Here is a 21,818-nt window from a genome sequence, read left to right as displayed (position 1 = left end):
TTACATTGGTGACATTTGTATACTGTTCAATATATGCATAAGGACTTCTATTATTATCAATCTTCACAACATTAGTTTTGTATAAAGTAATAAAAAACTAGTATTTTGTACACAAAAATAACATCAATAAAAATAACAATCTTTTACATATCTATAAATATACATAAGAGGAATAAAACACTATTTTGAAATAATCATTACATTTTCATTTCTTGTCAATTAAAAAAAAATGAATAGCATTATTAAACTATTACAACATGTTTTAAACCACAAATTTGTGTTCTAAAAATGCATTAGATACAAAGTGAGATGCATTGATTAACTGTTCATTGTAAGTTGAAATGAAGTTATTACTTTTAAAAATACTTTGCATTAAAAAGCAAATCTTTACATAGTTTATTTGATGAGAATATTCCCTCCAACAATAAACTGGCAAGCTGTAATACAGACTCTGAAATACCTATACCACCTATTTCAAATAGTACAGTTTGCATTTCATCCATGAGATTATTGACCTTGAAAAATTATAAATGTTTTCTTCTCTTTGAAACGAACATGTGTGCTATGAAAGGGATATATTAAATAATGTTATTACAAGACATACAAGTAATTTTTATCTTGATAAAAAATAGTGACCTTCTCATGTCAATTAAGAGAACCATTTCACACAATATGTGCTAGAATCTCATCTACAAGGTGTTGGCAAACAGGCTACCATACTAATACATCCCTATAAATGAGTTGCAAATATAAAAGAAGTACCTGAAAGTCATTCAGAAAAATTTTTAAAAAGCTGGCTTAAAGATGCTACATTTGTAAGCTGAAATGCATCTTTCACAATACATTCCTAGCATATAATTTTGTGCATATTATATGGTATAATGTTTTTGTTGTTGTTTACAGAGCAAAAATAAAAAAGTATATCCATGTACAAATGTAGAAGAGGGCAAAACTACAAATATGTCCATAGGACATGAATGCCCCGCTGAGGGTATATTAATTTTTATTTGCTTGTTTATTGTTTAACATCCCTCTCGAGAATTTTTCACTCATATGGAGACGCCACCACTTGCCGGTGGAGAGCTGCAAATTTTGACCTATACTCGGCACTAAGGGCCATTAAGCAGTGAGGGATCTTTTTATGCCAGCACCTTCTGTGACATGGGACCTCGGTTTATACGGTCTCCACGTCCCACAGTGGGATTCGAACCAGCGACATAAGGATCAACTCCTTACTCCGCAACTCTAGAGCTTTAACCACTGCACCATGTGGGCATATTAGTAATGCAACATAAAAATATTTTTAGTGTATGAAATTTGATGAGAATATCTTAAAATAGTTTCTTTAACATTGAAATCGAAAAAGTTGGATATAGATGATAAATTCCCACCAAATTCTGTTAAGTGCATAAGCTCACATAAAATTATATTTAATGGTTTCTTTAAAACTAAGCAAAATGCAAATTTAAGAAAAGTGAGGTCCAGGTCACAGGAAAGTTCAAGGTCATACATTTTTGATGCAGTTGAATAGTTCTCACTAATACGCATAAGCAAAATAAGTTTGATAAAAATATTTTGAATGGAAACTGTTTATTTAACACTGAGCTAATCACCATTTCAAGAAAAATGAAGTCAAGGTCAAATGAAATGTCAAGGTCAAAAATGTTGATACAGTCAAATACCTTACATCAGTCTGTATCATAATATGAAGTTTGACACTAATTTAGAAAAAGTGAGGTGAAGGTCAAAGGAAAAATCAAGATCAAAAAATGTTGATGCAGTTGAATAGCTCTCATCAGTATGTATCAGCAAGTGAAGTTTGATTACGCTATCCTGAATGGTTTCTTTAAAACTGAGCTAAACACTTATTTAAGATAAGTACGGTCAAGGTCAAAGGAAAGGTCAAGGTAAAAAAATGTTGATTCAGTATGTATCAGCATATGAAGTTTGATTACACTATCTTGAATGGTTTCTTTAAAACTGAGCTAAACACTAATTTAAGAAAAGTGAGGTCAAAGTTAAAGGAAAGGTCAAGGTACGTTGATGAAACTGAATACCTCTTATCAATATGTATCAGCATATGAAGATTGATAAAAATATCTTGAATAGTTTCTTTGAAACTTAGTTTTGAACTGAGCTAAAAGCAAAGCGGAATGGAAGGACAGACAGAAGGTTGAAAGGACGGAAGACGGACATGACAAACTCTATATGCCCCAGCCATATTCATGGCAGGGCAGAAAAATTTCTAGTGTACTGAAATTCAAAACTGCAGTAATTGATAATTTTTTTTTTAATATAAATTCTATATCAAAAAACAAATACAAACTTTTTTGATAATTTATTCTATTCAAAGCAATAAGAAATGCATCTGTCTGCACTGCTTAAAATTGATAAGAAGGTTATGACATAACTAAAATAATGACCATGTCCACATTAAATTTAAAATATAATGAGTGACAATTCACTTCACCTTTTCTTTGGCTTTCATTCCATTGACTTTTCTTTCTTTAACAAATTGTGCTTGTGTACTACTCCATCTCTAAAAAATAACATACAAATGAAAGTTTATGGCACTCAATGAACTCTCTCATCCCTTCCTTTACTGTTCAAGAAAAAAAAATGCATACATGTACCACAAGCATACTTTAAACATGTAACTAGACTTTATATTTTCATACATAATGTCACCAACTTTATAAAGAATTGTGAATGCATTTTAAAGGTGAGCACATGTGAATTGAATTAAAAGTACCAGTATTTTGCAATACGTAGTATTGCGAGTATCTCGCAATTATCTAACTTACAACCGCTCTTTAATTAGCATGGGAGTCGAGGAAGCTCTAAATCTCACAAGATTTCTGGGGCATAACATTACAGTGATGACAATGGAATGATTCGAATAATCATTATGCCGAAACTACAATGTATTGCCAAGAGTTGAACTCCAAATAGTAGATTTGTCAAGTAAGGAAAGTTTAGAGTATTTTATCAACTTTCAAAAGTAACGATTTTCATTTAGAATTTAATAAGAAAAGTCCGCTTAGTAAAAAGTATCATAAAAAATGCAACATACAGGATTAGCTCCTCTCAAAAATTTATTAGGCTGGTTCAGTGCATGTTTAGCAAGATATTTCTCTAGGATTTCTTTCTTATCAGTCCTTATAAATTCCACAATGATCGATCATGCATTGCATTCAATAGTACACTGCCCCCATCCAACAGACGTTTCCTACCTACGTGAAAGAGTTCTGCTAATTTAAGTAATCGCGATATCAAGTATTGTTGTTTATCCTTAAACGTATGTCAATAAAAAAAAATTATTTCGAACAGATCAATGCTTAAGTTTTGAGATTATCACCCTTGGTATGCTTTTTTGTTTTTTGTATGGACGAGAGATTTGTTTATTGACAGCTGCTTTTTCATTAAAAGTGGAACTCAAAAACTAACTTATCTTGTCATTGGTCATTTGCAAAATTATTTGTAAAAAACACTGATTGTACACACAAGTACTCTGAAGTTGATATCAAAAAGATTCTTGAGTTTCTGATTGACAATATCTATGTGGTCTTTAGAGACAAGGTCTTCCAAAAATCTCTTGGAATTTCCATAGGTACCAATTGTGCTCCGTTATTATCAAACCTATTTTTGTATTCATACAAAGCAAAATTTATTTAAAATCTTATACATGAGAAGAAGAAAATACATGCTGTCGCCTTTAACATTTAGATATATTGACGAAGTACCATATTGTCAGGTGTAAAGGCCGTAGTCTTGTAAAAGACACACCCCCAAATTTGGGGGGAAAATCCTGAGAAAAATGCAGTTCCTATGGATAAAACGCTACCCCAAAAATGCGGATGTATCTCTTATTTTCACAGCACAACTATTCCAAAGAAAAAGTTTAAAAAGTTAAAATATTCATATTATTTCAAAAACGAAAGTAGGATACAACTTCTAATTTTCTTGGAAAATTCAGTTTACATATAAGCTTTATTTATAAGTATTTAAGTAAAGTCTGTATTTTAATTGTTATTTGATTAGTATAAAATAAAAATTAAGTCCTGTATTTTTTTCCCTATAACCCTAAGCATTTTACAATATTGTGCTGAAAATGCATTCCAAGCAGGTGTCTGTGTTTACGTAAACAAATCATCCCAAGCGTAATTAATGTCACACTTATGTATACAAGTGATACCAGGTAACTAAAAAGGTGTGTAAAATATTTCTCATTAAATAAACTTTACTGATTACAAGTGTATTGTTTAAAATGGCAGTTGTTTCAAAACCAAATGGCCGGAAATTGTTATATAAACAAATATGACCTACATTAGGGTCGAGAGGACTTAAATTTGGCAGTGATGATATCCAAGTTAGAAAAAGATAATTTATTTTAAATATACATATATATATATTTAATTTTGAATAATATTTTAATGGAAATATCTTTTTATATTTCTGTTTGTTGATTTATTTATCAGCGATCTGTCATACGTGACTATCACTCAAGAATTGGGGAATAATATGTAATAAACTTACAATGTGGTAACAGTGAAAATCACTCATAAGAGTTAAGAAAAAATGTCCAGAAAAAGGGGTTGAATTTAGTTCCTATGTAATGCACGCACCCACACTTTTGAACAATTTTTCTGAAAAAAAAAAAGTGTGTCCGATACACGTGACTTTACAGTATTAATTATTTGCATTCATATTTCAACACAATTATCCCAATGAGCTTGATAATTTAAAGATACCACAGAGTCCAGGGATCGACATTAACCGTTGTCCGATTGCCCGGGGCAAGTTAATTCCCAGTTAAGGCAAGTGAAAATGCCAATGTACTTGTCCGATTGGGCAAGTGAATATTTCAGATAAAAACTTTTTTTTTTTTTCATATCTTGCAATAGTTTTAAACAAAACAATAACACTTTCTGCCAAGAACATATCAAAAATAGTTTCTTAAACAAGAATAGTTTGTTTTTTCACTCAGAGAACACCAGTTATTCTCGGCAAACAATGTATTCTGATCAGGATATGTATGTTTCAAAACATAACAACTGTTTTCCTTTAGTGTGGCCTCAGTTTTCCAGAGAAAAAAATCAAAATAATATATATATATATATATATATTTAAAATATGAATTTCATTTTAAAGAAAATATATACTGCTGCATGGCAGTGCAAGTTTTCAGGATAAATGAAAGGACAGTGGTATACATGTACAGAATTTACAATTGTAGGATAACTGACACATCAACATTTTTTCTTGGCAGTTAACTTGCCAATAGAAAGTACTTTATTGCACATAAATTAAATTACCCGTATTTTCTTCTTTCTAAGGTTTGGGCAACCAAGTTTTGCATTTGGACAAGTCAAAATTTGTTGTCCCAAAGGACAAGTGAATATTAAAGTGAAAGTCTATCCCTGGAGTCTGACACATCTGTTTCATATTTTGATAATTTTCTATAAAAAGAGGTTAATGGTAACCTAACAACAAACCTTTATTACTAACTTTTCAATCATTAACTTCCCTTACTTATGCAGCAATATACCCTCATCACCTGCATACAGGGTTCATATCTCTCTGTTGATTCGATACGCAAGAGCATGCTCTACCTATGAACAATTTCTAAAACAAAGTAAGTTATTGACAAACAAGTTGATGAAACAAGAATATCATCAGTCTTGTTTAAAGTCATCATTACAATAGTTATATGGTCGATACAATGACCATGTTGCTTGTCAGAAAATACAATCTATCATTAAGTCAAGTGCTGATTGACGTTTTAAATCTAATTTCCAGGCCATTATTTACACACTGAATTGCATACAGATTTTTCTAATTTTTCACGGATCATGACAGGAAGCACACCGCGCGTGTGACTGGTCAGCAGGGGATGGTCACTCCTCCATGGCACCTGATCCCACCTCTGATGTTTTAGAGGTCCGTATTGAATGGATCTCTAATATATAGGCATCTGATCACTGCACGTCAGGATTCTAAATGAAACACTGACTCTTTCCCCTCGTAATAATTTTAAAGATTCCACTATTTTTTTTAGAATAAATTTGTACAATCTAGGAAGTGTCTTCTCTCAAAGGGATTGATGATTCATTTGTTTTCAATCATCCTAATTAAAACTAGATTTTATAAAACGAAATATGGAGACAACGAATAGTATTTAAGCTCAAAAGTCCATTCAAATTATGATTTGAGCAGTCCAACCTCTACCTCAAAAACATCCGAGGTGGGATCAGGTGCCTTAGAGGAGTGAGTATCCACTGCTGACTGTCACTCTCACTGCCAGACTCCAGATGATTCTTCATTAAACCTTGGCTGTAACTGTAGGTAACTTGATATGTGTCTCCACCTATCATTAGTGATACAACTGCCTGTTTACTGCTCAGAGAAAAGTAACACTTAGAAAAGGATAATAAACAAGAATCTAATATACCATGAAAATCCTTAATAGTAGTAAGGAAACACTTAAAACATTACTTTCCAAGAAACATGCATTTAATATTACATGTACATAATCAATTTATAAAATTTTAATTAGGGATGGAAATAAATAATATCCAAACATGAAACAGATGTGTCAGACTCTGTGGTATCTTTTATTTCAAGCTCACTGGGGTATAATATATATAGTTGACATATGAATGGAAATAACTATTGTTAATTGATAATATATCATCGATATATCTCACTGTCGAGTTCAAGACCACAGCAAGTGTTTTCTTCTTCTCATGTGTAAGATTTTGAATAAATTCTGCTTCATATGAATATAAAAAGAGGTCTGCTAGCCTAACAACAGGTTGCAATTGGTACCCATGGGAATTCTGACAGATTATTGGAAGACCTGGTCTCCAAAAAACTACATATATATTGTCAATCAGAGACTCAAGCATCCAAAAACCTGTATTACTAAAGTATAGCTCAATATGATCACCAAAATCATCATTGCTTGACATAATATGCATGTATAATCTTTCTTTAATATTAATTACATTTTAAAAGACCCTAATTAAGCCATCATTTTGACATTTATTTAATCATGATTGTGTATACTTTATCAACAATCTCTGCCACTTTCATGCGGATATGGCTTCTTTTTGTGTTTCTCTTGTAGAAGAGCTACAATCTCCAAACTTGTGTATTGAGTATAATAACTTTCATCCTTCTCATATTGGCCTAGGTGAAAACAGATAATACTACAGGTCACTTACTCAGAAGGATTACTTGATTTTGTTGATCATGTTGATTGATGGTAGTCTGCACAGAAGCGCTAGCAGTTTCTTTTTTACCATTTCATTGTGAAAAAAAAATGTGGAACTTATTAAATATTAAAAATATTTACCACTACATTAGCATTGGTGATATGGTCATTGCTCTTTTTTGTAACAAATCAATTAAACACTGCACCTTTATATAGTATGAATTATATTGCATGTACTTTCGATCAATCTATTTAAAAAACATCAGATTAATTACCAATAGGTTCTTGAATTTTTAGTTTCTGTTGCATTGGGCTGATATTACGAGAAAAACTTTATTTTGAACAAGCATTTATATGTACAGTATTGTACTTGCATACTTAAATACCAACTATAATTAAGATTAAACAAGCATTTTGAAAGTATTGCATAAGCAATACTAGTCCCCTACCGGCAAGTGTAATCTGGTTCCCACTAAAAATTGAATTGCCACAATTCCATTAAAAATCATTGATTAAGAAGCATAACAAAATGCAAACTTGAACTGTAACTCATCAAGATACACTTACATACCAAAACTCAGCTCAATATCTGCAAGCATTTAGAAAAAAGTGCGGAAAACAAATGGGACAGACTGAAAGAGGGACAGACAGACAGATGGACAGACTCAGAGGAAACCTATAATTCCCTCTGGTTTCACTGGTAGGGGACTAATAAAAAAGTGGGAAAAAGCCACCCTGTTAAGCCCTACTTTCATCTCCCAGGGTCAGCAGTGGAAAAAGGTCTTATGCTTGGATATGTTGTACATGTACTTTGTATCAATCTGTTCATGCATAATCCATTGGCTAATGAAAGTGGTAATGTGTACATTTTTTGCAGCGGTAATGAGTATGTAGCAGTAAATAATTACCATTTTGAAAATGTAGCGGTAATGATATTCACCTGGATAAAGAAATGGTCTATCTATTCCAATCACATTTTTGACAAGATAGGGCACTTCTTATTTGCTGTACATATAATTGTTTTCATTTTCACACTGCTTTTTGGGAAGATTGGGAAAATAAAGACCTTTTAGGAAATTTTGGAATAACCATTATACGTACTTTAAAATCATATATATTGGGTTTCCGGTCTTCGTTATCAACTAAATTTGTTTTATAAAACAGAGGAATATGAATAGCAAGTTAAGTTATTACCGGTATATATCCAGCTATATTTTCTTTAATTTTTGGGAGAAATTACTATTGGGAAAATTAACACATTTATTGGGAAAAAAGGCACCTTTTTTTGAATTGGGAGTGGGGCCCTTGAACGGCCCCAATTATAGACAATTGAGAGCCCTGTTTCATATTTGAGAGGTTGATTTATAACCTTCGTTCTTCATTTTTTTAAGCTTTGGGTGTGTGTTGATTACAACAAATATGTCAAGTGACTTATCTTTAAGTTATTGTCAAAGAAATCTTTAAGTTATTGTCAAAGAAATTTCAAGTCTGTTAAAATCTTAATGTTTAAATAACTTGTGCCCTGTATGAAATAAGATTTTGTAGCAAATAATCTTTACAACCGAGCTGCAATTTTCCCCAAGTTATCAGGCTGAAAAAGGGGGTGCATATTTAAACCAATGCATATTATATTCAGCAAGATATGGTAACTGCTTGATTGTCACATTTCAGTTTGAAACATGTTACAAGTTTTATTTCAAAAAATGAAAATATTATTGAAAAAGTAAATACAAATACTCATTGACAAAAAGTATTTACTAGGGATGGCAATTTCTTACCGGTTAACTGATTACTCGCTTGGAATGATGGCAATCGATTAGAAAATCTGCAATCGATTAGTCGTAAAAAAATTATAATATATGTAAAACTGAAGGCAATGTACTAAAATTCATTTTCAAAATAGAAATTCCTACCTAAACATTTAATTTAGCGTTTTCATTTATTTATTTAGGCTGATTGGGAGGTCATTATGGCTCTCCAGATTAAAATTGCGGAGTAATTGGTCAGTCTGAGATATGTTAATTACTGTTAAAACATCATGTCGTTACCCCGACTGTCCTCTAATTCTTTAATGATAATAATCACCGTTGAGCACCATGAATTGGTGTGTGTGTATCTTTTGCAGTTATCTATCACATTAGATTATAATACAAACATTGTAAATTAAGGGGATGAAGGACACATGGTCACATGACTCTTTTTATCTACGTCATAATCTCCGTTTATATAAGTCCAAAACGTGTAAAGCATCAGTTCTTGTATAATTTTTTGACATTTTTTTTTTAACTTAAATTGCCATCTTATATAAAAAAGTAAAAAGTTTTAACATTCATGTAAACATTAACAAATTATGAAAAAGATTGATCCACTCCTCTGTTTCCCTAAACTGCGCGTCCAACAAGTCGGTGACGTCATACATGATCTATTAGTACAGCAAGATCATACTCTGTGAATACAGGGGCGGTATTATTATGTAAAATCAGGTCATAATCCGTATGTGATGAAATATTTTGAGAAACGGGGAGCATAAAAATTATGATTGCATGGCTGATGACAGAAATCTTATGTAGGCATATCTTATTTCGCTTATTTAGCTTACGTGTGACGTCATAGTTGGTTTTTCCCGTACTCAAGAAATGTAAATATGACACGTTTTTGTCATGCTTATGTCCTCTGTAATGATGTCCTGTGCAATATTGAGGTCAGCTTCACCATTCAAAATTTTTACAGTTAACCAATAATTTGAAGGACTTGCATTTCAACATAAATTTAAAAATATTGAATGATAGAATTTTTTGTAAATTACGTTTTTTTTGTTGCTTAAGTTGTCTCAAAAAGTACGTAATTTTCCCTATCCAGATGCGGTGTGACAGGATAAAATTGCTTTTTCGAATTTTAAACCTATTCATACTCTGAAATATTTTAAGAGATACATGTCCACTTGCATATTTTTTATATATGCTTAAAAAATCCCATTATGGACAGAGTATTGGGCCCGGAAACAAGAAGAATTAAAACTCCACTTAGATACTGCAGGGCATTAGTATTTGTCAATCAATATCTCTAAAATAAGGTCAGAAACCTACTGATATAACTGCTTTAAGATATGTGGGACATACTAAATTAGAAATATACAAAATATGAAAAAAATTGAATGACAAGTATTTTTTCAGCTCAAGGTCCTTCTTCCCCTTAAGTGATACAATTTAGACTTAGTTTTGATTATGGTGATAATGAAGAATGAACTTGTGTGATATCCGCTCATGAAAATTATCCACGATATCTCAAGCTTGGTTCATGGTTTTCTGAATTTTTTCTTGTCTATTGAAAAAAAATATGCGCGTAGTTTTATGATCAAGAAAGACAAATAGAATGATTTTGACCTCTAACAACTTTTTTAAAGACTTCTTGTGCATAGGAATAGAGGTACTTGAAAAAAGTCAAGAAAATGACATTGTGTAGTTTGATACGATTAACTGGTTAATCGGTGGGAACATTTTGCGGTTTACTGTTAACCGATTTGCAATTCTGTATTCGATTGCCATCCCTACTACAGTGGCTGCAACGTTATTGTTGACAAAAGAATCGTGTAGAATCGTTCGTGTAACATGCATGATCGTTCGTGTAACATGCGAGATCGTGCGTATATCAGACTCAATCGTTTGCGGTTTTAATCGTGCATGATCATGCGTTAAGAAACGTGTAAATTTTGTTTTGTAAGTTTTTATTGGAATGTTTTTGTTATTCAAGCATTTCACTTGTCTGTTTTTTTTTTCAATCCAAATTAAAAAGAAATGAAGTGCGATTTACATAACTGAAAACAGAATGAACTAATTATCGCTTGGAAATAAACAATATAGTAAGTCGTACAATATTGTGTTCTCGTCAAATAGCATGATTTTTTTTCTGATAAACCGTACTTAGATGTTTGATTTTTTTCTCTGATGTTAATTATATTTATTGCTAATTATGGTCAAGATATTTTTAAAATCAATAGATCAAAAATAAACATTTTTACAAATAAATAATTCTCAATGCTTACATAAGTATTTAGTCGGTGAATGTACATTTACACGACATGATTCTCGGGGTTTCGTTTATCAGTGTTATCTCTGGAGGTTACTTTTGATTATTTTTTTTAATTTCTGCAAATAAATGATTTGTAAAATAATTGTTGATTTTAGAGATTCACAAATTGAAATGTGGATATAACTTATAATTTAATTCATTTTCATGCCATTTTTTTCAAACTTGTCCCTTTCTGCATATTATGAAATCCAATTCAATCAAAACTCACGGTCCACCAACATGTACATCTTCTGATAGAACGAAAAAAAAAAATCAGTTTTCTAAAGTCAGAGAATTACATAAATAATTTTTTGTAATCTAAAATAATTCATAAATCTTACATGTATTTAGTTCCAGAAATATCCATTTCTATTTTTTTTTTCATTTTTCAAAGTCGATGAAATAAAATCAATCATTATTTGAAATCTAAAATAAGTATTAAGCCTTATTTCTTTTTGAAAATATCCATTCCTAAAGAATTTGAACTATTTTGCGTGAAGAATCGTGCGTTTCCGTTAGCAATCGTGTAAGATCGTGTAACGTGTAGAATCGTGTGTGTGAAGGATCGTTCGTGTAACAGATTTTATCGTGTGTGAATCGTGCGGAATCGTTCATCTAACGTGATCGTTCGTGTAAGTTGTCAACAATAACGTTGCAGCTACTGTATCTACTAAGTGGTTAGTATGTAAATTGTAACTGGTTACAAAACTGATTATGAAAATTTTAACTGGTTATGATCTTTCTTAATAGTTAATAAACCAGTTAATCATTGCCATCCTTATTCTAAAGATACTTTGTGACAAGTTTGGTTTAAACTTGTCCAGTAGTTCTTGAGAAGAAGTTGAAAAATGTGAAAAGTTTATGCATGACCCAAGCCCTTGCTTATGCAAAAACATCCAAAAACAGATAGAAATATGTTACCATGGTTACCTAGGTAATTCAGTTAACTTATATCAAACCACACATTGTCATATAAATAAGACTAAGTGCTTTTCAAGGGTCCAGATCAGCATTCAGTCAGTATCAAAGTATCATGGTCTTTAGAGTTTTGTATACGCCTTTTGTCTTCAATGGTAACCTGTACTTATACATGTACTTAAATATGGCCATTGAGGAGACCACTTATAATTAGGCATAAAGTAGACCAGTGAGAAAAATTGAGTAAATTGAATTAACCCTAGTCGATATCAAGTATATACAGTATATAAATATACCATTTTAATGATCTTATTCACTATATGCATCAATACCCTGTATTATATTATACTGCATATCAAATTAAAACTTATTTATTGTGTTACAACTGAAGTGTTGCTGGACTGAAAGACATAAAGATGGACAATATGTGAATCCTATAGAGCTTTATCATTTCATGCAGGCCCTAATTAACATTAAATCAGTGATAAAGTACCTTGCACTTAGATTTTTATATTTACCTTTGTCTGCTATAGCAACCTGTACTTATACATATGTTATACTTAAATATGGCCATTGAGGAGACCACTTATAATTGGGCATAAAGTAGACCACTGAGAAAAATTGTTGATATCAAGTATATACAGTATATAAATACACCATTCTAATGATCTCATTTACTGTATGCATCAATACCCTGTATAGTATTACACTGCATAAACTAAAACTTGTTTATTTTGTCACAACTGAAGTGTTAATTGCTGGCTGAAAGACATAAAGATGGACAATGTGAATCCTATATAGCTTTAACATTTCATGCAGGCCCTAATTAACATTCAATCAGTGATAAAGTACCTTGTACTTTAGATTTTTTATATTTACCTTTTGTCTGCTATAGCAACCTAGTTCTTATACTTAAATATGGCAATTATGGAAACTGCTGATAATTGGGCATAAAGTAAACCACATAGAAAAAAATTAATATACTTAATGGGAAAATTTTACTGTACTCACTGTTAATAGCAAGTACATTTATATGCATGTATTATAGATATATACAGTGCTGCCTTGTTTATCCGGACGCCTCTTTGGCTTAAGTTTGTTAAAAATAATATTGATTAATTTTGAACTGTTTCTTATTTGGGCTAGTAATTTTTTCCTAATCAGTAGCCCCTGGGCTAGTGGGATTTCCAGGAAAATTTCAACCCCTGAAGATAAGTATGAAAAAGTCATTTCTTGAAAAATTACCATCTGGATAAACGAGTCATTTTTCAATGAACTATTACGTTTTGTAGTAGAAATCGACCGTTCGGATGTGGAACACGAATTTCTGGATTAATGAGACAGAATGACATGGAAAAAATCTATTCCCGAAAAATAGCATCTGGAAGGTGAAGTGTTCGGATAAACATGGCGCCACTGTATATACCATAAATGACTATGACCTATGGTACATATAGTCAGAGAAAAACAATCAATTAAAGCTGGACACATCTCATAAATAGGCATACACCACATTCGATTATATATCATCTACTATATCAGCACCAGGGTATACTCTTCGCATTTGTTACACCTGACTGCTTTATTGTCACAGGTATCGGAGTGGAATGGTGACACATGCTCATGCTGGTTATCTTGCATTGCCTTTGTTTATTTATTTTATTGCAGTTACGTGTACTTGTGTATGTTTGTATACTGCACTGACCTGTGGGACTGTTGTAAGTTTCATTGGCAACTTTCTCTCCTGCCGTGAAAGAAGTACACAGTAATTTTTTGTCGCTACCCAGAGCTATGTAGCATACGTCAGTCTGTCTATACAGACAGGTGACAACAGATTACACTGAACAGTGACTAAGTGAGTGGCTTATATAGGGACCCTACAATATAGCGTGAATAAAGGAATATGGCGAAAAAATTCCTTTTACACAGTGTGTTCAGATTTAAAATCACTAACTTTAAAGAAATCTAATGGATTACATACCTTTTCCCATAATTCACTTCAAATTCCTACTCATCATGTACGGCTACTTCAGAATCTCACATGTATACATTCTTTGACTTTTCTATGGGAACATTATTTCCTACAATGTACAATCACATTTTAAAACATTCAAATATTACTTCCAATTGGACATAATTGGTAGTTCACAAGCTAGAAAGCTCACTCAGTAGTTGGATTGATTGTTTAATTGTATGTCGTTTTACATCCTGTTTAAGAATTTTTCACTAAAATAGAGACGTCACCATATAATGGTCAATAATCTTTTCAACAGTTTTTTTCTAAAGAGATTTCAGGCTGTCTTTACTGCAATTGTCAGTCTACATTACCACCCATTGTGGTATACAGATCCCGATTTGTTTTCATAGGATTTAAGTTTTAGTTTGTGTGATAACTGGATATCAAAAAGTTTCAAAGTAGAGTGTCATGAGCTCATCAATGCTAATTATCAAAACACTACTTCTAGAAAATCAAAACATTTAAGGTAAATTAACCATTCAAAATATTTTTTGAAAAGTAAAACAAAGGTCAAAGTCAAGTGAACTATAATGCTGGTATTTTTCATTATAATTTATGATAAATTGTGCACATGCTATTAATAGCATAGACTTACCTCTTTTAAATTATCAAAAATATGCTGAATATTGGCACTTTAAACTTTTTTATAAGTAGGTCAAAGGTAAGTTCAAGGGTCACAAGATTGGCAACCATGGTATTTAAAAAAAGTCAGAGTGCCAAGCAAAATATTAACCAAATATCAAAAACAATTAAACCTCTTACAATTCTTGAGATATAAGGTGTGACAGATGGACAGACAGACAGATGCCAGGTAAATTGATCCCTAGGTGTTGCACTGCTGTGCAGTCGACTCACAAAAAATGTTCTTCAGACTTATTTATCATTGGAAAGACTAGTAAACACCAAACTGAACTTAACCTGCTTAAGTGAGCCAGTAGTGCCCAGTACAGAGCAACAAGTGCTGTGAACAGCGAGTGAAGTGTGACCGATTGATTGAGTGTTGTTTTATGTCCCATTCGAGAATTATTTCACTCATAAAGAGTGAAGGGTTAAATAATTACAATAAAATGTAAGGAGGCAAGTCTGCCTCACCATAACCTGGTTCTTTGTGGCCCTATTTTTAACCTTCATACCCATCTCCACTGGGAATTCATTTCCTCCTCCCCCAACAATCACGTCATGACTCCATAAGCAGCCAAAGGCTGTAATGGGCAACTAGTTCATTAACAGCTAGGGCTATCAGGAATTCAAAGTCACTGAAGTTCTTTTGGTCTTTATGATACTATCAAACTATCAGTCTATCACTGAGTATCTGCATGCTTTAAAAGTTAGTATTTACCCCTGATTTGCTTTAATTAAAGCTTTTGTGTCTATTTTCTGCTAACAATTTATTTACAGTTTATAACTAATAAAGCAGCAAATATACCTTACCCCATGTTGCAGATTCTCTTCATCCAAGTAATTGATGTACATTGTACTTAATCTCTTCATCTGTTCATCTGGATCCTTTCACTGCATTCATACAGTACCAGTAACTGTTATATATGGATATATTTCCTTGTCAAAGCTGGCACTTTTTAGGCACAATTGCTAAGTTTGCATCTTTATCAGCATTATTTATTAATGAAATGACGAATTCCATCAGACACACCTGCAAAAATGAAAACAAAATCTATTAATTTACATATAATCATGTCCATATTCTCTTGACTTCATTATTATATAATTGAACTGTTTTATACTGCACTGCAAATATAAAGGGCTGGGATAATACACTTTCGTCTACTATTCTATATCTAATATACTATATTAGGTATCACAATATTTATGCTACAATACAGATCACAATATCTTTAATCGGTTATAATTTTTTCATTTTATATTAAAATGAGACAAAGTTTGACACCATGCATATCCAAAGTCTCTAAAAATTTACAATTTTAGTCATGTATATGTGTTATGCAAGGGTGTATCTGTCAGTATTTCCAAAATTTATCAAGCATGACATTTAAATTGATACAAATATTTTGATTTCAGCTTTTCTTTTTCATGAAGTTCGACTTAAATATTCTTTGATAATTTTTAAATCAAAATAAAATCAAAAACTTTTAATTTCTTCATTTTATTTGCTTGGAAAATAATTATTTTTTTCTTTTGTATTTGTACGAGTATTTAGTTGAAACTAGTTCTACATGTATATTAGCTAATCAGTGAAAATCTGTATGTTTGATTTACATGCCTGTGTGTGCATTATATTACAAATCATGGGATCTGTGCTTGTAGGTGCACTCAATGTTTTAAAGTTATTCATAATTTGAGAATTATTGTCTCTTTTTTTATTGTCAGTATATTTAAACCAATATTTTTTGGTTTTACAAAATAATATGAATTTATATTTTTTTTTTTAAAAGAGATGATGCTAATTATAATTTCAATTTTAATTTTGTTTATATATTGTTGCTGTGATCTCAATAATCTAGATTAGAATGTTCTAATCATTAAAATGATATTGTCCTACGGACCTGGTTTAAAGATAGAATTCGTTCCGTGTATTGGCAATTTATCAAAATAAGCAAGTTCGATAACTCGAACTGACTGCATTTTCTATGAACAATCCAGAGAGTTCCGAATTCAACATGGCGTGTAAAGGACAAGATAGGCTAAGACCCCTTTTTGGCCCCTGGTTTGGGGTGTTGTTTAGAATATGATACAACAGTTTATCAATAGAAACCTGTTGTCACCCCTGCCAGAAAATGAGTATTGGTTCTAAGTTATGTGATACATACAGGTCACAGGAAGATCAGAAAATATGTCAATTTCCAAATTTTCTCATTTTATGCAAATTTTCATCGATTTTACAGCACATTTTGTTTCAGAAAACACAGAGCACAAGCTTGCCTATCTACCAAATTTATATATTTCATATAATAGTATCAGATGCATCTTATGTATAAAAATCTCAGATAGGCAAGCTTGTGCTCTATGTTTCCCGAAGTGAAAAGTATCTCAAATTTGAGGATATTCCAATAGAATTGAGAAAATTCAGGAAATTGTCCTACTTCTGCACCCTCTTCTGGTCTCCGTGTAAGCTTTGAATCAAAATTAGTGCTGGTTTTAAAACAAGCATCAAATTTAGTTCTTAACTACAAACTATCACTATTTTAACTATGTTCTGATTTTTACATCAAATAAGGGGCCAGATTCAGCCATTACCATACCTTGTCCTTTGAAGCGAGGAAAAAAGGTTGAGAAAATGAGTTGAATTTTCTTATTTCTATGGATTATTTTTTAGGTTAAAAGGCATATAAAATCTCAAAAAGGTTTGTTATGATTAATTTGATAGTTATTTTCAGTGCAATTTTTTTTGTATTCTTCAAAATCATTTCTGAGCGGATCCTTTCCAATATGCTTCACTGCTAGTATATGGGACATATTCTAACTGTGGTGATCGAGGGCTTGTTCCGAGACAAAGTTAGATTGTTCTAACTAGAAATAACCCAACACATATATCTTGTAAGTCGAACACATGTATTTCGCAAATTCAATAAATAATTCCAAAAAAAAGAAGAAATCTTGTAAAAAGGTATTCCATAGAGAAAATTACCCAGAAAACGTTGTAGCATAACAAACACTGACATATACTCGAACAAAACTTAAGTTAAGTATGAAAAATAATCAGATAATGGGTCAAAATCACACCAGTGACCACCTACCCTAATCAACTGTTATCCACAAAAAAAAATTATATACTTATATGTCAATGTACTTCCAAAATTACATGTTTTCCAAGATCTTACAAAATTATTTTTACAGTATGTCTCTTCAAATATTTGTTTTCCTGCTTAATAGTACTGATCATGCTGATCAGATGATAATGGGTGGGTGATATTAAGATAGTATGTCCTCATAAACTTTTAGTCCCAGACCTATGAACCAGTGATTCATTTTGAAAATGGTTATCATGGGTCCAAAGGATCCCCCTTAATGACAACAATGAGTCCCATGACAAAATCAGAGCATCCAAATCCAAGGGTCATATATTAGATATTACCATGATTACAGAGGAAATTCTGGTGAAATATAAAAAGTTATTTCACGAAAGAGCAAATGCCTAATTGTTGCTGTGAGTAGTTTTATAATTTTACTATCAATTGTCCAAGTAAGAGTACATGATTTTGTGTCATAAATATAATATATTGTCAACTGTGCACTTTGGTTCTATTTTTAGATCGTACATACGATCTCACACATTGTAATGTATCAGTCATAAAATGCACAGAAGCAGAATGAAGCAAAGAAATTTTAAGAAGAAATGAAAAAACAGTCGGAAATAAAAATGATTAAATTTTAAACTTCTTAGCTTGTAAGGAAAAAAAAAAAAATGATACAGGTTACATGTATAGCTTTTACAAAGGTATAGTATTCGCTTCAGAAATGTTCCACAGTATAGACATAATCAGTGATAATCGAACTATGTTATCTAACTTTCAAATATTTTCTGATAATTGCTGGTTAATTGGCTGCAATTGTGAAATCTGACCTGTTGTTGGCAACCTTATATATACCTGTTAAAATTGTTCATGCATATCGCTTAGCACATGGATATGATGCAATCGGTCAAGTTTAAAATCGGATTATACCAAATAATACACATTCTTCTATAAATTTATTGCGTCCATTGGGATGCACATTTATTAAAATAATGCGTCCTGAGCAAAATTTGTGCATAATTTACGCAGGATGCACACCAAAATGAATCATTGATGAACACCATATTTTTTTAGCGCAACATACAAAGCACTATGTAGCAACCTATGATCTACAGCACATGTAATTTTCATAGTTGCTAGCTCACATCATAAGGAATACATGTATGACTAGCTGCTTGCATGACGCAGTGGTTTAAGTGTTTGCTTTAGAGTCACAGATAAAGGAGTTGATCCTAACATCACAGGTTCGAATTCCACTGCAGGATGTGGAGACTGGTGTTCAAATGAAACTGAGGTCCCATGTTGTAGTAGGTGCTGGCATGAACAAAATTACTCATTGCTCAAGGGTCCTGAGTACAGAGGTTCTCAAGTGCTGGCTTTTCAATATGAGTGAAAAGTTATCGAAAGAAACATTATAGAAACAAATAAATATGACTATAAATAATTATCTTTTCTTACCATTATGGATGTTGTACATGTCCCTTTCGATAATGAAAAAAATCTTTTTCTGTCAACTTCTCATTTTCTCACGCGATTTTTTCTTGCTAATCTTCTCTCCAACATACCGGAGAAGGTATTCTCGCATGTTATGTGGTACCGAACACACTATAATAAAAATAAATGCATAAATGCAAACAAGTCAACAAAATCTAATTTATTCAGAGACTTGGTTTAAAATGTCTCAGACTGTCATAAATCTCACCCTAGGCAGTTAAAAATTTCCTCAGAAATCTTGTCAGAATTTTAAAAATATAATTTCAAAAAAAAATTCATGGGAAAATATACGGCATATATATAGCCATTGTACAAAATGCAGGAATTAAACTTTCCTGGAAAGTTTAGAAATTGAAACTGTAAAAATATTATCATACCATCAAACCATGTCGGATGTCCATGCTGATCAAAGACTCAACAATGTATTAACTAACCCGATCAAAATTAAACTGAACCCGACCGAAAGTTTCTAATCTACATATGTAAATATACAAGTAATATATGTAGACTCTGCATAACAATTTTATTAAAATAAAAAAATTATTGCTTGTTCTATGGTTTTATAACTAAATTGAGAGTATAAGCAAGTTAATTTCTCCATGGCAACTGCATAAGATAAACAGTATTTTTTTTCATTATATGTTAAAAAAAAAATGCTTAAATTGATCAGGATCTGTTTCATATGAATCAGGACTTGTTCAAGCTTGACAATGACAACAAGCAATTTTTCTTAGGGTCTCTTTTATTATTTAATTTCAACTTCTTTCTGAAATTATGATTATCTTCTAATATTTCTTTTCAAAATGAAAACACTTAATAGGTTTATAAATAAATGAAACATTAAAAAAAAATCAATACAGGCCCGTAAGAAGCAATTTCAGTTTGGGGGAGGGGGGACAGCCATGCATTTTCTTTGGGGGGGACACTAACAACCAAAAATTCCTTGACAAGCTTAAAAAAAAAAAAAAGTCATCAGGCGTTTTTATTGAGGGGGCACAAGCATATAGTAGCTATGTTTTCTTTAGTATTCTATATTTCGGCAAAATTATTGGGGGCACCCCCCTCCGTTCCTACGGCCATGAAATAAAGTTTTAAATGATTGTTAAGTATTAAAGACAATGCAATAAATTCAGCAAAGTAATTCAAATAGTTGAGGTAATTTTTACTTATGTGTAGACTGATTTACTAGTACTTTCATAATTATAAATATATTCTCCCATAAAATTAGAATAAATTCATGATAAAGGAAATAATTTACCCTGAACATGTTGAACATGCAATACATTTTTGAGTCATTTAAGTTGTTAAAGACAAAATTCTCATTTGCCCAATTAAATTTGAGATACATGTACTAATTAAGTGACCTGTAAAGGTACTTGTAGATCTCTAATAAAATCTGAGAAATTAAATCAGCAGTGCTGTAGATCGAAACTCTTTAACGGTGGTGATGTTAACTGAGTCTACTATTATAGAAAAAAATATTGCAAGAATTATACAGTATATCTTTTGTTACTCAATCATGGAAAGTGTAATACATATAACTATTAACTGATATGCTCATCTCTGATATAACCTGTTAATTAATCCTCCATTCATGCCAAAAGGTACAGTGTAATAGATTGTTTAGAATATCATTGGCGTATAATAATATTATTACTTTCTACTACATGTAATGTGTCGGCTAGTGTGATGTCACAGATTTAACTTGAGGCGCAAATAATGGGTAAGCAAGGAGGCTGATGCAGACCTAATATAATACTTAAATTTTGGCTTAATTTTTATTTCCAGCTATAGGAATATTTTTGTCATTTAAACAGAAAGTTAGACTGTAAGTATGGGTACAAAAATGTGCATTGTCAAAAATGCTTCTTTTTTTGGCATTTGCAACAAAATGAAATTAATAGATAACATTTATCATCAACTTTTCTCCCCCCTTTCCAACCAAATTTCTATCCTTAAAAAAAAATGATGTGTAGCCTACAGCCTTTTTGCCTATATGGAATATACACAAAATATTTCCACACATCCTGCACCCGAACCCCACTTCTAACCCGATCAAAAATATTAATCTGGTCCCTTTGAATTTTTTAGCAGTTTATAGCCCTTAATTCCTCTTTATTTTTTAAGATATTTCAAAATTGTTGCTATATTGGGCTTGTCCAAATCAACTTTATGTTTTATGTACAAGAAATCTAAGGGGGATGCTGTCAGATACATAAATTTGTATGTACATATATGCATGTATGTATCCGCTGCCATAGACATCAGAGATGTGGTATCGTGGTTGGAGGGGGGGGGGGGCTCCTCCCCTCCCCCAATTAATCTTTTACTATTAAAATTGTTCAGGAAAGGCTGGTTGGATTAGGCTGTGAAAAAAGTTTGAACCTAGAAACAC

The 21,818-nt window shown here is 31.8% G+C and overlaps 2 long non-coding RNA genes across 2 annotated transcripts; both read right to left on the bottom strand.

Moving 5' to 3' along the window:
• Window positions 1-213: 213 nt before the first annotated feature.
• Window positions 214-14,254, bottom strand: LOC133185318 (uncharacterized). Its single transcript, XR_009720895.1, has 3 exons — window positions 14,184-14,254; window positions 7,227-7,529; window positions 214-2,539 (listed from the first exon to the last, which is right to left on the bottom strand). It is a non-coding gene; the product is annotated as an uncharacterized LOC133185318 (long non-coding RNA).
• Window positions 14,255-15,772: 1,518 nt separating this feature from the next.
• Window positions 15,773-19,814, bottom strand: LOC133185317 (uncharacterized). Its single transcript, XR_009720894.1, has 3 exons — window positions 19,801-19,814; window positions 19,388-19,534; window positions 15,773-15,870 (listed from the first exon to the last, which is right to left on the bottom strand). It is a non-coding gene; the product is annotated as an uncharacterized LOC133185317 (long non-coding RNA).
• Between the last annotated feature and the right edge of the window lie 2,004 nt (window positions 19,815-21,818).

Source organism: Saccostrea echinata, unplaced genomic scaffold (genome assembly GCF_033153115.1).
Source record: "Saccostrea echinata isolate AGI-Se365-2 ecotype Australia unplaced genomic scaffold, CSIRO_AGI_Sech_v1 ptg000012l, whole genome shotgun sequence".
Classification (NCBI taxonomy): Eukaryota; Metazoa; Mollusca; class Bivalvia; order Ostreida; family Ostreidae; genus Saccostrea; species Saccostrea echinata.
Note: the sequence above shows the minus strand (reverse complement) of the source record. Positions and strands in the feature narration are given on the sequence as shown.